This window comes from Lemur catta, chromosome 1 (assembly GCF_020740605.2).
Source record: "Lemur catta isolate mLemCat1 chromosome 1, mLemCat1.pri, whole genome shotgun sequence".
NCBI classification, from domain to species: domain Eukaryota; kingdom Metazoa; phylum Chordata; class Mammalia; order Primates; family Lemuridae; genus Lemur; species Lemur catta.
Window position 1 is genome coordinate 212,424,126 of NC_059128.1, and position 13,606 is coordinate 212,437,731.

At 44.9% G+C, this 13,606-nt stretch overlaps 1 protein-coding gene across 7 annotated transcripts in view; it reads left to right on the top strand.

Annotated features, from left to right (window-relative positions):
• LOC123630380 (LIM domain containing preferred translocation partner in lipoma) overlaps positions 1-13,606 on the top strand; it is a 648,766-nt gene that overhangs the window by 15,194 nt on the left and 619,966 nt on the right. The window contains exon 1 of one of the 7 annotated variants that reach the window (XM_045539909.1): positions 10,457-10,506. The exons of the other annotated variants lie outside the window; for them this stretch is intronic. The gene's annotated coding sequence lies outside the window, so the exon portion shown is untranslated. Of the gene's footprint in view, positions 1-10,456; positions 10,507-13,606 lie in introns of those variants that run through there. 7 annotated transcript variants of the gene reach the window in all.

Below are 13,606 nucleotides of genomic sequence, written 5' to 3' on the forward strand. Positions count from 1 at the left end.
ATTCTGACGCTTTGTCTGGGGCAGAGCCTCTGCCTCGTGAATCACAATCTCTTTTAAGAGTCAGTCTCTGCTCCTTCATGGACAGCTTCTTCCAGCCAGTGCAGTTTCCATTTACCCTGTCACATACCACTTCCTCCACCTTTCCTTGCCCCCTAGCTTCCCTTATTCTTGTGAATCACCTGTGTCTTCGTTTTTCATTCTTGTTCATCTGTATCATCCTTTTCATCTAAGGCAAGCTACCCTTTTAAATTCTTCCTGAAAAGACATCTACTTCATTTAAAATAATGCTGCCAGTTTTCTCTTCTCCAGAAAACATTAAGTTTTAACCTATGCTAAGCCAACATAAGTGGAAGTTAACCTGGATTGTTTGATCAGGCATGTATTTTTGAGCCTGACATTGTGAGAAAACAACTGCAATGAGCATAGTTCATGCCCACACATAGTAGGCATTCCATGAATATTGGTTCTCCAACACCCTGACTGCTTCTGGATTCATTTTCTTTCTATTGACTGTTGCTTCTTAGTCACATTTTCTTCTCTGCCACCCAAGCTTATCTCTTTTTAGTCTATGCTTTCACTGCTATGAGTTTTCTTTTCTCATTCCCCAGCTGGATAGCTTCCTCTCTCCTCATCTTTCTTCTTTCCAGCTCTGCCCCTGGATGGTATCCACTCCAGAACCTTCTAAAGACAAAAGGCTGCAGTGGAGGGGCAGATTAGGGGGTGGCGGTTTTGGCCAGCTGCAAATCTTTTTAAGAGACTGTTCTTCAGAACCATTTCTTTATTGAATAAATATTGTTCAATGAATGAGACCCTGGAGTCCTCAAGAAGTCCACAGTGGAGGTGAGAAGCTTATGGAGGAGCCTTGTTTTTGACACCTGATGGAAACCAGTCGATGAGGTACATTATAAATTGGAGAGGAGGGGTTTTTGCTTTCTAGGACTGGGCAATGCACTGTTAAGTTCTCGGCATGGATTCTTCAGGATCTAGGAAAACCAGTCACGTGGAAAGCTTAGCCTTTGTTCCGCAGACCTTGAAGAGGCAGCCTGCATGTTTCATTTCACTCTCTACCCAAACTGACACTTCAGGGATGAAAATGTCAGCAGGCAGCCAACAAGTGGCTGACTAGAGCCACATGATGTGGCTGGTGGTGCAACTCTTGAAGAATGATGTGCCAGAGAGGGCAGAGCTCAGTTAGGACAAGCCTAAGGATGTCGTTCAGAAGTTGAGGCCATCGCTAATGTCAGTGAAGTTTGATTCTGCTCCAGTAGAGAGTGTCAGAAGTTAGGAACTTGCCTTGAGAGTTCTTTTGTTTCCTCTTCTTTGTATTAAATATACTGCTCATCTTTCAGTCTTTGTGTTTAGTCCTTTCGATATTCCTAGTTAGATAGGGCTCTTTGAAAATCCCAGAAATATTTTGAAAGCCTTGGTCTAAACATGCAGCACTTAAGAGCATGAGCTCTGGAGTGCCACTGCCAGGATTTGTACCCAGGCCCTGCTGGTAATAGCTTGGCTTGTTACTCAGTCTTTCCAGGCCTCTGTTGCCCCACCCATAAGAATGAGACAATCACGTGTCTCATTGTTGTGAGGATTAAATGAGTTAATACGCACGAAGCCCTTAGCACAGAGCCTGGCACATGGTGAGTGTCCATTATGATGTGTCATCCTTGTGGAGGCACAAATGGTGATTTGGAAAAGATAGTAGAGATCATGTAGATGAGTGTTGTTTTTTTTTTTTTTGTTATTGTTGTCTTTTTAAATGAACCTTTAATTTTGGAATAATTCTAGGTTTATAGAAAGATTGTAAAATTGTACGGAGAATTTCCACATTTCCCTCACTCAGTTGCCCTCATTTTTGACATCTTCCATTTTTATAGAACATTTGCCAAAATAGGAAACTGACACTGGTACATTCCTGTGAACTAAACTCCCAGCTATTTGGATTTCACCACTTTCCCATGAACTTCCTCTTTATGTTCCAGGATCCAGCCCAGGGTACTACCTTGCATTTAGTTGCTGTATCTCCGTAGCTTAGAGTGGCTTTACAACTTCATTTTTTTTTAATATTCAGAGAAGGACTCTTTATAGAAAAGCCTCTTACAACCTGTGATGTCAAACAGTAAACTGGGGCGGCTGGGGTGACGTCGAGTGGGACAGGACCCACATTTCTGGCCCTCCTTGCTTTTGCTCCCTAAATGGGCTCTGGCAAGGCACGGCTTAAACATCACTACAGTCCAGTCTCCTTATTTTCAGGGGAGGGCACTGAGGTCCCCAAAAGTGAAGTGACAATGCCAGGGGAAGCTGGAAGCCCAGAGAAGGTCAAAATAGAATCTTAGAGATGCCTTGATCCTGCCCCTGTTGTTGAAAGAATCAGTGAGCAACAATCAGGGACTCCACCAAATCTGGGTTTGGATCCAGATTCTTCCACTTTTCTTCTCAGTTTTTCTTATCTGTAAAGTGGGTTCAGTGGTCAGTGGAATCTCACAGGACTTAACCCTCACAAAGTACCTCAGTTGTACCTTGTGAAAGTTAAGTAAGCCAAGATGCTCACTTTTAGCATAGCCCAGAACATAGTAGGTTTTCAATAAATGTTTGAAAAAAGAAGCCTTGAAAATTAGGAAACTTTGTCCTTGGAACTTACTTCAAGAAGACTGGGATAAGTTGATGCAAAACAAAGAACAGTCATTCCTAATGAAATCTGTGACACTCAGGAGTAGAACCAGTGTTTGAGTATCTGATAAAGAGGATATACTGTCTGTTTTTATTCTTGGAGGCTTTTATCATACAATACTACATTATGTTACAGTCTGACTTTCACACAAATTGGATCCCAAAACTTCTTACAGGAATTAAAAATATAAACTCGTGGGCAGTATGTGTTTTATAAATTACAGAAAACAGTAGTGTAAAGACACAGCATAGTGCGTGCAGTGAAGCCCGTGCAGGCTTCGATACCGGCGGAATGTGCGATGAGGCAGCTGGGAGGGATGAGCTGGGAGGCTGGATGAGGCGGCAGGTGCACAGTTCTGTCCTCAGTGCCAGGGGAGGTGGGGGAGGGACCGTCTTGGGGAGGCCGGGAGAGAGAGCTGAGCCCCAGAGAAGTAAGCCCTCTGAATATCTTTCCTATCCTGCCACCTACGGGGCCAGCTGACTTTTGGAACCTCACCTCCATTGTTTCCTTCACTCTCGCTTTGCCACAGCACTTTCTCGGTCTAGATTGCTCTTCTCTGCCATCGTCACCTGTTTGAATCCCAATTGATCTTCAAGGTCCAGCATATTAATGCCGCCTCTTCCATGAAGCAAGCCTAGATTTCTGCCCATCCACCCTAAGTAGGAAATAATCACTTCATCTTATGATGATCTCCATTGGTCTTTTATCTGTACAGCTTGCATGGCACCGAACACTGTTTACCTTCTGTTGTAGTTATCAACATGCCTATCTTATTTTGGGCTTTTAACTTCTTTAGGACATTTACTCTTGCCTGGAATTTGGCAGATACATAGTAAGCATCCATTGAATGGATATATGTATGGATGGGTGGATGGACAGGCTTGACATTACCGACACTAGACTCAGACTTGGTTTCTTTAAAGTAGAATTTTAATTTGCTTATCTCTATGTCTCCCAGGACCTGCTCTGAGAAGGTGCCCATTCGTTCATTCATTCATTCTATAGTAGCGTTTCAGGTACTATTTCATGGTTGCAGCAGTGAACAGTCCATTTGCTGATAGTCTGCACAGAGAAAGCTGTACTTTTGGGGATGTGTTTTTATACTTGTAAGGTTAATCTGGAATTTTTTTTTCTTTCGATATATAAGGGCCAAGCAAGAAATGGTTTGTTTCATTTATAAGTGTTCCTAGTGTACAGAGCAAATGCTGTCTCATTTCTTTAGCTGCTTTTGTACTAACAAGAGATCACTGGCTTAGAAAGGCCCCAGTTTGTCAGATTATATGGCAGTTCCTTACTCACTTGCCTCAGGGATAAACCCCCTTCCCAGTTTTTTTAAAAGGATAGTACCAAGATGCCACAATGCTCATGGCTGGGCTTCCTCATTCATGTTTCTACTTAAAAAAAAAAAATACAGTGACAGAATGCATACCACTGAGACGGTAAATGGAAAAAGAGGTGCAGTGGAGTATACTGTCTGTTTCTTGGGGCCTTTTGTATTAATCGCAGGAGGAGGTGTCAGACATGACCAGATGAGAGAGCCAGCTGACTTAAGTTCATGCCAGATCAAAATCAGAGTGGCAAAATTGGGAGGAGTCTGATGATGTTGAATTGAGGAAGCATAAGGTTCTCAGAATGATGGAGCTGGGAGCATCACAGGGATATCTAGTCTAGTGGTTCTGAAACTTGAAGGGGCATTAGAGTCATTTTGGAGGGTTTGTTTGCTGGGCTCCATACAGGAGATTCTGAGGCTGTAGGTCAGGTGGAGCCCATGAATTTGCATTTCTAAGAAGCTCACAGATGCTGCCAATAGTTCACCTGCTGGGATTTCTTTCTTTCTTTACTTTTTTATTTTTTAAAGATAGGGAAATGAGACCTGGAGATAGGTGGAGAGGACTTGCTTAGGGTCACACAGCCTGTCAGGTAAGCCAGAGTCAAAACCAGGCACTCTGACTCGTGGACTGTTCCACATTGCCACCAGAGATTGTCCTGGAATAATATTATTTTTAGTTCTACTGCAGAGCAATAACTGGGTTTTTCCCTGCTTTGCTTGATCTGGTTACAAACTTATTTTTCAAAGATTTCCATTTGGCTCTCTTCAACTGATTTTTTTAATTTAGTTAACCCACATTTATTGACCACTGCTGTGTGCTCAGAATTGCATTTAGACTAGAGGTGGCATAGCACTGTGGTAGTCTAAAAGCATGGGCCTCAACTAGTGAGAACTTGAGTAATTACTTACATTTTTTTTTTATCTGAACACAAAAGACAATCACACTTCCTAGGGGTGAAGGAAGGCACCTCAGTGCACATGCCACCTATAATCATTACTAAATAGAATAAGATGTGGTCCCCGCCTCTCATGCACTAAAGGCTCCTTGAGCAATGTGATGGAAAGAGACAGCTGGGATTTAGTGGAACAAATTTAAGGCTTGGAATTAGGAGAGCTGAGCTCAAGACCTAGTTTTGCCATGTCTTAGCTGTGTGATCTTGGACAAGTCACCTGCCCTCTCTGAGCTGTGATTTGAGGTGGGTACACTTAGCTTAGGCAATAGGAGAGCATTAGTGAGAAAGAGGAGGGATGGAAATTGGGAAGAGGTGGAGTTCTGCTTACCAGGTGCCAAGTTTTGGGCTGCTGGGTAATTAATTTGACTGAGGAGAAGGCACCCGTGGTTTCCAAGTGCGGGAAGAGTGAGGCTCTCAGATAGGGTATCAGGGCTTTGATGGTGCTCTAGGAGTTTATACGCTCTCTGTCACTTTATAGCCAGTCAGTGCTGGGTGAGTCCTCAGGGATTCAGCTCACTTTGCAGATGGGGAGAGTGAGGCAGCTGGAAGTCTGTCCCCAGTGAAGGCCACCACACGCCCACAGGGAGGTGCCTCTCCCACCCCTGTCCTCACGCTTCTCCTCCTTTCCCTCTGGCAGTCCCAGTTCCCTCCTCATGTGAGCCCCTGTTAGGCTGATGGCCCATGTTTCTCCATTTATCTGTTTTTTTTCTGTTGCCCAGGGACTGCTCTAAGCACCATGCTGGTTGCTGTCTACCATTTGCTTTTTTAAGATCTCAGAATCTCCCTTTCTTCAGATCACAGTGCCATACCCTCTCATTCTCCCATGTCTTCTGCCCACTGCATCAAACTGCTCTTCCCTGTTTGGATTTAAACCCATAATAATCATTTGTCTCTATGGTTCTTTTTTCTTTCTGTCATACTGTTGGTTAGTCAAAGTGAGAACCTATCAGATGTTCTGCTTTTTGCAAAAGGAAAGTCAGAGCCAACTGTGGAGCAGTGAAGGACACTTCTTGGCTCCTTATTTACGGTCTGCCATTCCAGGGACTGGGGACATAGAAGTGAACAAAGTCTCATTTGGGCCGTCTAGGTCTCTAGGAGGTTGTGGTCTACACAGGAAATAGACATGCAAACCAAGTTGGGGCGGCGGGTGTATTATCTTAATAGAGGTGTCTATGTATAGAGTGTGGAGGAAGTTTCCTAGCAGCAACAGCATGGTTGAGAGAGTCCCCCAGCATTGCAGATTGGAGGCTCTGTGGACATGCAGACACATTAGGCCAGAGAGAGAGATTTGGAAGGGTTTAATGTTAACGTAGGGCCTACCTGGCCACAATCCTCCTCATTCTTTATGAGTCCTAGAAGCCTGCTGCCCCCAAGGCTTTTGAATTTGCCACCTCTGAAGACCATGCATTGACTCTTCCATGGTGGCCTTTCTGTTGCCCCCTGTCTCCATAGTGGAGCTTCCCTGACTGGCTCATCCGCATACCTCTGAGCGGCAGCCTCTGTCATCACTCTGCGGCCTCCCCCCAGGCTGCTGTGTCCAGCTTTCCAGTTGATTTCCTGCTGTGGCCCCATTGCCACCTGAGAGCTGGGAGGGCTGTCTGACGCTGTCCCCTTGCTTCCCTGTGACTCCAGCACGCCACGTCTGGGACACACTTGTTTGCCTAGTGTATTCTCTGCACTCGTGTTCCCTCTCTTGCTCTCATATTTCCATTTAAAGCCCTCTGGAGAGGTCTGCCCCCTGCCAGCAGCATTCCTGCTAGCTTACTAGAACCCTGTGGCTTATGCTGCCAGGAATGCAGCTCGGAGTGGGCTTCAGCACAGCCTCTCTGCAGCCTCTCCTCTTTGCCAGGATTGTGCCGTCTGGCTGTGAGAAGTGACCCTCCTGGCCCTGTCTCACCTCAGAGTCAGTGACGCCACCAGTTAGTTTTCAGCGTCTCCCCACTCCCCGTGTGAGCTTTCCTTCATCTCCCTCCTCTTCCTCTCAGCCTCATCTGCCCTGGGTCCATTTGACAATGATACCTCGTTGTCCTTTGCTTGGCATCTCCACTTGCAAGCAACATAGAGGGTTGCTGGTTGGGTCTACTTTTAGGAGGAAGTCAGAATTGCCTGTTCGTGATGCTTGGACAGTGAGAATGTGTTGATTTGATTTACCAATTACTTTTATTTCCAGACACAAATATATGCATGGCCTGGTTAGAAGGAAATTAAGGAGAACCATTTTGTGAGTGGAAATGAGCGGAAGACACTTAGCTGTCCGCTCTCTTCCCGCTTTGCCCTCCGCAGGCTTTTGCGCTCCCCGACTCTGCTGTCATGAAGGGCATCTGGGAGAGCACGTCTCTCTTGGCTTCCCAGACGGCCTCCTGCCTTCCCACTCAGCGGCTCCTGTGGCCTGTGGGTAACGTCCTTCGTGGTGCACACCTGGGCCTTGCCTTCGTTTCCCGGATTTTCTCTGCTGTCCCCTGCCAGTCGTGCCCTGCGCTTTCCCTACCCCGAGTGCGTGACTGTCGTGCAGCCTGTGTGTCTCAGCACAGGTGTCCCTGCTGGCCCACGGGCCCTCCCTCTTCCTTTCTGTCTGGAGACGCCTGTGTATTCCTCAATGTACAGCACAGGCATCTCCTCCTTTCTGAACCTTCTCTTAATCCCTCAGGAATAATTAAAAGCAAAAACAAACCCAGATTGTATTATTTGTGGTATTTTTCTGTTATGAGTAGTATATACTTATCATAAAAAATTTCAAAAATACAGAACCATATAAAGAAGAAAATGAGAATTAATCGTAAGTCCACTATTTAGACACATTGTTCTTAATATTCTTTCTTTAGTAGTTCCTTTCTATATTTTTTGTGCATTTGCATTTTGCTCACTTGAAATCTTACTGTATATACAGTTTTATATTTTGCCATTTTATCAAACAGTAGAACATAAGCAGCTTCTCATGGCGTTAAGAATTCTTCATATATATAATTTTTAATGCCTGCATATTATTTCTTCTTAAGAATATAACATAATTCTAATTTTTCATCATTGTAAATAGCACTGTGATGAACATCCTTTTTACAAAATTCTTTATCTGCACCTGTGATTATTTTCTAAGATAGATTATTAGGGTGTTAAATTGCTTGCATAAAGGACAAGAACTTTTCTCACCTTTAATTTCAAAAATAACATGTGGTCACTGGAGGGAGTTAGGAACATATGAGAAAGCACAAAGAAGAAAATAGAAATCACCTGTAGCCACTTGCAAGGACCAATGCGAAATTTAATGTATTTGTATCTGTGTATCCTCTCTATCTTTCTACCCCAGCAGTTGTTAAACATTTTCCATAAAGGACCAGATGGTAAATATTGTAGGCTTTGCAGGCCACACATGGTCTCTGTCACCACTGCTACTATTTCTTATTCTTTTTCTTCTTCTTTTCCTTCCTCTCCCCAACCCCCTTCCTCCTCCTCCTCTTCCTCCTCCTCCTCCTCCTCTTTATTCGTCAAGATTCTTTTAACAGTATAAATATTATTCCTGGCTAGTAGGTTGTACAAATACAATTTTCCAACCTGATCCTAGCCTCAAAATGGGGCGATTCTATACATACTATTTTGTAATTCATAATTGTTCTCTTCCGCAACTTAACTACATCATTGTTCCTCAAGGTTTTCTGTTTTATGCTGCCCAACTATAATTAATGGCTTCCTCCTGGGATGCCCACGGCACATTGGCCGTGTCTCTGTTATAGAATTTAAAGCACATTTTTATTGTGAGCAATTGCTGAGATGTTTCTTTTTCATGTCTTACTCATCTCTGTCTTTCCAGCCTCAGCACATTTCCTGAGTGGTACTAAGTAGATGCTCAGCAAATTCGTGTGGCAAGATTGCCTTAGGCTGCAGGTTTACTCCTGGTATTCAGAATGCCTGTGTTCAGAACCCTGCTACTCAGGTGTGTTTCTTGGGCCAGCAGCATCAGTCTCACTTAGGACTTGTTAAAAATGCAGAATCTCAGCCCCAACTCAGAATCTGCATCTTAGCACATTCCTGAAGTGATTTGTATGCATGTGAAAGTTGGAGAAGCATCACTGTAGAGGTCACTTCTGCTTTATTTGTCATATACTTATTTACAGGCATCCCGGCTTCAGTCTTTCCATTGATAGGAACCTCCTGTGAATGGACTATGGGTAGTCACTAATTCGGGACTCAGCCTGGTAGACCAACAGTTTGTTTCACGTGTGGCACCAGTTGCCATCTTGCCTAGTGAAACCTGTGTGGCTGCTGTTGCTTTTGGCTTGGGATGGATGGGATAGTGGAAAGAGCATGCATTTAATTAGCACCTGCTGTGTGCAAGGCCCTGTGCCAAGCTCTTTACATATGTTCTTCCAAGGGTGAGGCATGATGGTCTTGGCTGAAGAGGCTGTAGGGAGCTTTCACTCCAGTGATTCTTAACCAGCTAAAGAATTTAAAAAATATTACATGCCCAGCCCCCAAACTGGTCCTGAGTAAGAATCTCTGAGAAGTAAGCCTGGGTCACAAGTACTTAGAAAAAATTCCTTCAGTGTTTCTGCTGGGCATTGCTGTTAAAGAACCAGTGGTCTAGGCGAGTATCCTATTGTACAGATGAGGAAAGTGAGGCCCAAAGAGATCAGTGAGCCTCCCAAGGTCACTTAGATTTTAATAGCACAGCCAGGACTAGATCTTGTGCCGTCTGCCTGATGAGACACTTTGTAGCCCCTGAGCTGCTCACCAGCCTGCGGTGTTGGGCTGGGAGTAGGGCTAGGTGAAGAGGTGGACCCCTTCGGAACTCTGAGCCTGATATATCACAGCGCTGCAAGTGACTTGGCAGCCAGGGGTGCAGAATGTGGACACTGAGTCATGGTGTATCCTTCCTTTTCCCTCTCCACCTTTGCCTTCCTTCCTGGTGCCTGTTTTTGGGGCTGTGATTGGAGAGTCTTAAGCAATGTTGGCAGCTCCAAGTGGACTGGTGTCCTCCTTCCCCTTTGCCGAGTCGTGGACAGCACCCTTAAAGGCAGGAGCAGAAGCAGCTATGTTTGTGCTATTATTTCACTGTCCAGACCTCAGTATCACGAATTTTAATGGGAACCCCATCAACCTCTTGCTTCTGGTTGTTCCCAGCCAGCAGCAAAGTGAATGGGACGTTGGCTGAAGCTTTGCAAAGACATCCCATGGAAGGCTTACAGACGTCATATAGAAGCCAAGGGTGTGATTGGCACTCTGATTACGTGGAAAACCGGAATGGAAACAGGAATAGAACTAATTACCGTGATAGCTGCCATTTATTGAGTGCTCACTGTGCCGGGCACTCTGCCTGCATCATTTCCTGTAATCCTGTACCAGTCATGAGGGAGGGGGCTGGGGAGGTTTGCTGATTTTCCCCAAGTGGCAAGCTGAGATGTGGACCCAGTTCTGCTTGATTTCAAAGTCCATGACCTTAACTATCATGCTACACTGCTTTTCCAGCTGGTTCTGTGCTCATCCCCTCTCACCTGCTACTCCTTGGGATTTAACCAAAAAGCCCACGGAGATGGCTTGAACTCAATATGGAAGGACACATGGTAAGAGATATAAAAAAAAATGGAGTGGACAGCATCAAGTGGTGGAAGATTTCTGGTCCTTGGAGGTATTCAGGTAGAGACTGTGGAACCTCTCTGTGGGAGATTGTCAGGTGGGAGATTTTACTAGCCATTATAATTCCCCTGGGATTCCAGCTCATCAGGGATTCTAAGATGTTGTCAATCTAATTGGATGATCGAGTCATAGAACAATAAAATGTACGTTGGGTAAAAATGTTTAGATGGGGCATTGGTGAGGTGCTAAAGTATTTGATTCTGCACTGCCTATTTTCAGCCCTGAGAGCCCTGCTGCTGTGGTTTCTGAGTGCCTGTCATGTGCCACACACTGTTTGGCTCTGGGGGTGCCCCAGATGCAAGAACTTTCCCACAAGGGAGGGAGAACATGCTCTCATTGAAAGATAAACTAGGCCAGGCACAGTGGCTCATGCCTGTAATCCTAGCACTCTGGGTGGCAGAGGATTGCTTGAGATCAGGAGTTCGAGACCAGCCTGAGCAAGAGCAAGACCCCATTTCTGCTAAAAATAGGAAATTAGCCAGGCGTCATGGTGCGCGTCTGTAGTCCCAGCTACTCGGGAGGCTGAGGCAGGAGGATCACTTGAGCCCAGGAGTTTGAGGTTGCTGTGAGCTAGGATGATGCCACTGCATTCTAGCCTGGACAGCAGAGTGAGACCCTATCAAAAAAAAAAAAAGATAAACTATATGGTGACAGAGAGTGTGGAAACTGGGTGTGTGTGTGCCTTAGGAGCTTACAAGAGGGATGAATTCAACAAGCAGGGAATTTTTTTTTTTTTGTTACTATTGGACTTGAACTGGGCTTTGAAGGCTCTATGGCTCTCCTTTAGGTTGTAGGAGAGTGGCCTTGAGTTACTACATTGAGCTGTGTGGTGGGAAAAGCAGATCCGTGCCCAGAGTGAGGAGCCTTGAATGATAAGGAGTTGAAGAGTGAGTCTCCTGGGCTTTTTCCTAAAGCCAGTAGGGCCCTGTTAGACCATGTTTGCAGGGTGGTACCTCCTCTAATTCGATAAGCATTTGTGACGCGGCCACTGTGGCTCGAGTGAGTGAGCAGAGCCGACCTCTGAGGGTGAGTAGGAGTTAGCCTGAAGAGAGGTTGGGCGGGGCTAACCAGGAAGGGGGACATGCATAGGTAAAGGTGAATGCAGTGTCATTACCCAGGTTTTGAAAGGCTCTAAAGGCTGAGATGGTGACAGCTAAGCTGTTGGACATTGTGAGAGAGAGTTATTAAACACAAGCACAAGTGCAGTGTGAAATTTTTGCACAGAGAAATGTTTGTGCATGGTCACTGGCCTATCTTCTTAGCTCTGTTTGCAGAGTTGCCTTCCTTCCCACTCCTTCCGATGGTAGAGGGAGAAAGGGCTTGGGTTTTAGAGCCAAAGAGGCCTGGTTTTGAATTCATGCTTGGTTACTTTACTGCTCTGTGACTTTTAGAAAGTTGTTTTTCCTCCCTGAGTTGCGGATTATTCATCTGTAAAACGGGGGGAAAGTATTCTTACCCTGTAGGGCACGGGCTGCAGGAGTCTGTGCTGGCACGTGGAAGGCACCCAGAAAATGTGAGGCACGAACATTAATCCTCTTTATCATCCTTATTCCATCCTCAGTGGATAACTCTCTTTTTTTTTAATATGCCCCACAGTTTGCTGACTTTGTGCCTTTACTCATGTAATTTCCACCTTCCAGAAAGCCACCTTTTCTTCACCACTTCAAATCATTTCCATTCGTTCAAATGAAGCCTCTGCATGGTTTCTGGGATGCTATCCCCTGGGATCGCAGTGGGCAGTGGCCTCCCCTCAGTCCTTCTCTCATGACGTGGCCCATTTTTTACCTAGTGCTGTATCTTAGTTCTGTTTACACCTGCCTGGCCTGTCAGCTCCCTGCGGTCAGGGTTAGGGTCCGATTCATCCCTACAGCACCGAGCACCATGCCTGGCACATAGTGGGTGCCTGGTAAATGGGTCTTAAGTGACTGAGAAAAAAAAGTGGTATTCCCCTGGCTTTAGAAATCTGAGAGAAGAAAAGGTGGTTTAGAGATGGAGTGCGAGGCCTGTGGGTTCCTATTTCCGCATTCAGGGTGCAGGTTGGGATTGCCCGGAGCCACAGTTCCTTGAGACTCACCACCTCAGGCCTAAAGCTGCCTCCTTTAATTACCTCCTTTCCAGGGAACAGGAGTCCTTGTTGTCTGCTGCCCAGAAGCTGCTAAATATAGCTCCAAGCCCCGGGCCTTGGTGTGCTTCTGGGCCACAGCAGTGCACAGTCTCAGCTGTCTGTTGATTTTGGGGTTTCCTCAGGGATTCTTTACATTTTCAAGTTTTCATAAGGGATTGCTTTTTGTTTTAAAGCCAGCCAAGAGACTTGAAGGGCACAGAGTGTTCAAAATTTTATAGGAGGGTGTTAGGAGAAGAGTTAAAGAGCTTGGGGACAAAAGGGGAAAAGGGAAGTTCTGAAAAGAGGATTAGGTGTCTTTAAAGGAGACCTCCTTCCGTGTTTAGTGATCTCTGAAAGAGTAACGTGTTGTAACAGTTTTCCTCCCAAAGCCCTTTCACATTTGACTTTTGTGACCCCTCTGGGTCATGCTATTTGCAGTTATTCCTTTTTAGCTTGAAATAATGTTTTCTCATTATGTTTTTAGTTTTAAAAAATGCTACAATACATGTTCATAGTAATAAAATAATACAGACATGTTTATAATAAAACAAGAATTTCTTACTCCATTGCTTCCTATCCCAATTTCATTCCCAACAATCAACCACTTGTGACCATTTTTTATTTTTAATTCTAGTGGGTACTATCATATCTCTAAACAATAGACTCCTATCTTTCTTTCTTGAGTTATTAGCTTTAGATATGCCTATTGACTTTCTTTTATGAGAGACAATCACTAGCTTATTTATTTCCTGTTGGTACTTCCCAGTCTCCTTCCCAATTTTCTTTTTAAATTTTTAATTAATTAATTAATTAAGTTTTAGAGACAGGGTCTTCCTCTGTTGCACAGCCTGGAGTGCAGTGGCCCAGTCATAGCTCATTATAACCTCACAGTCCTGGGGTCAAGCAATTCTCCTTTTTCAGCC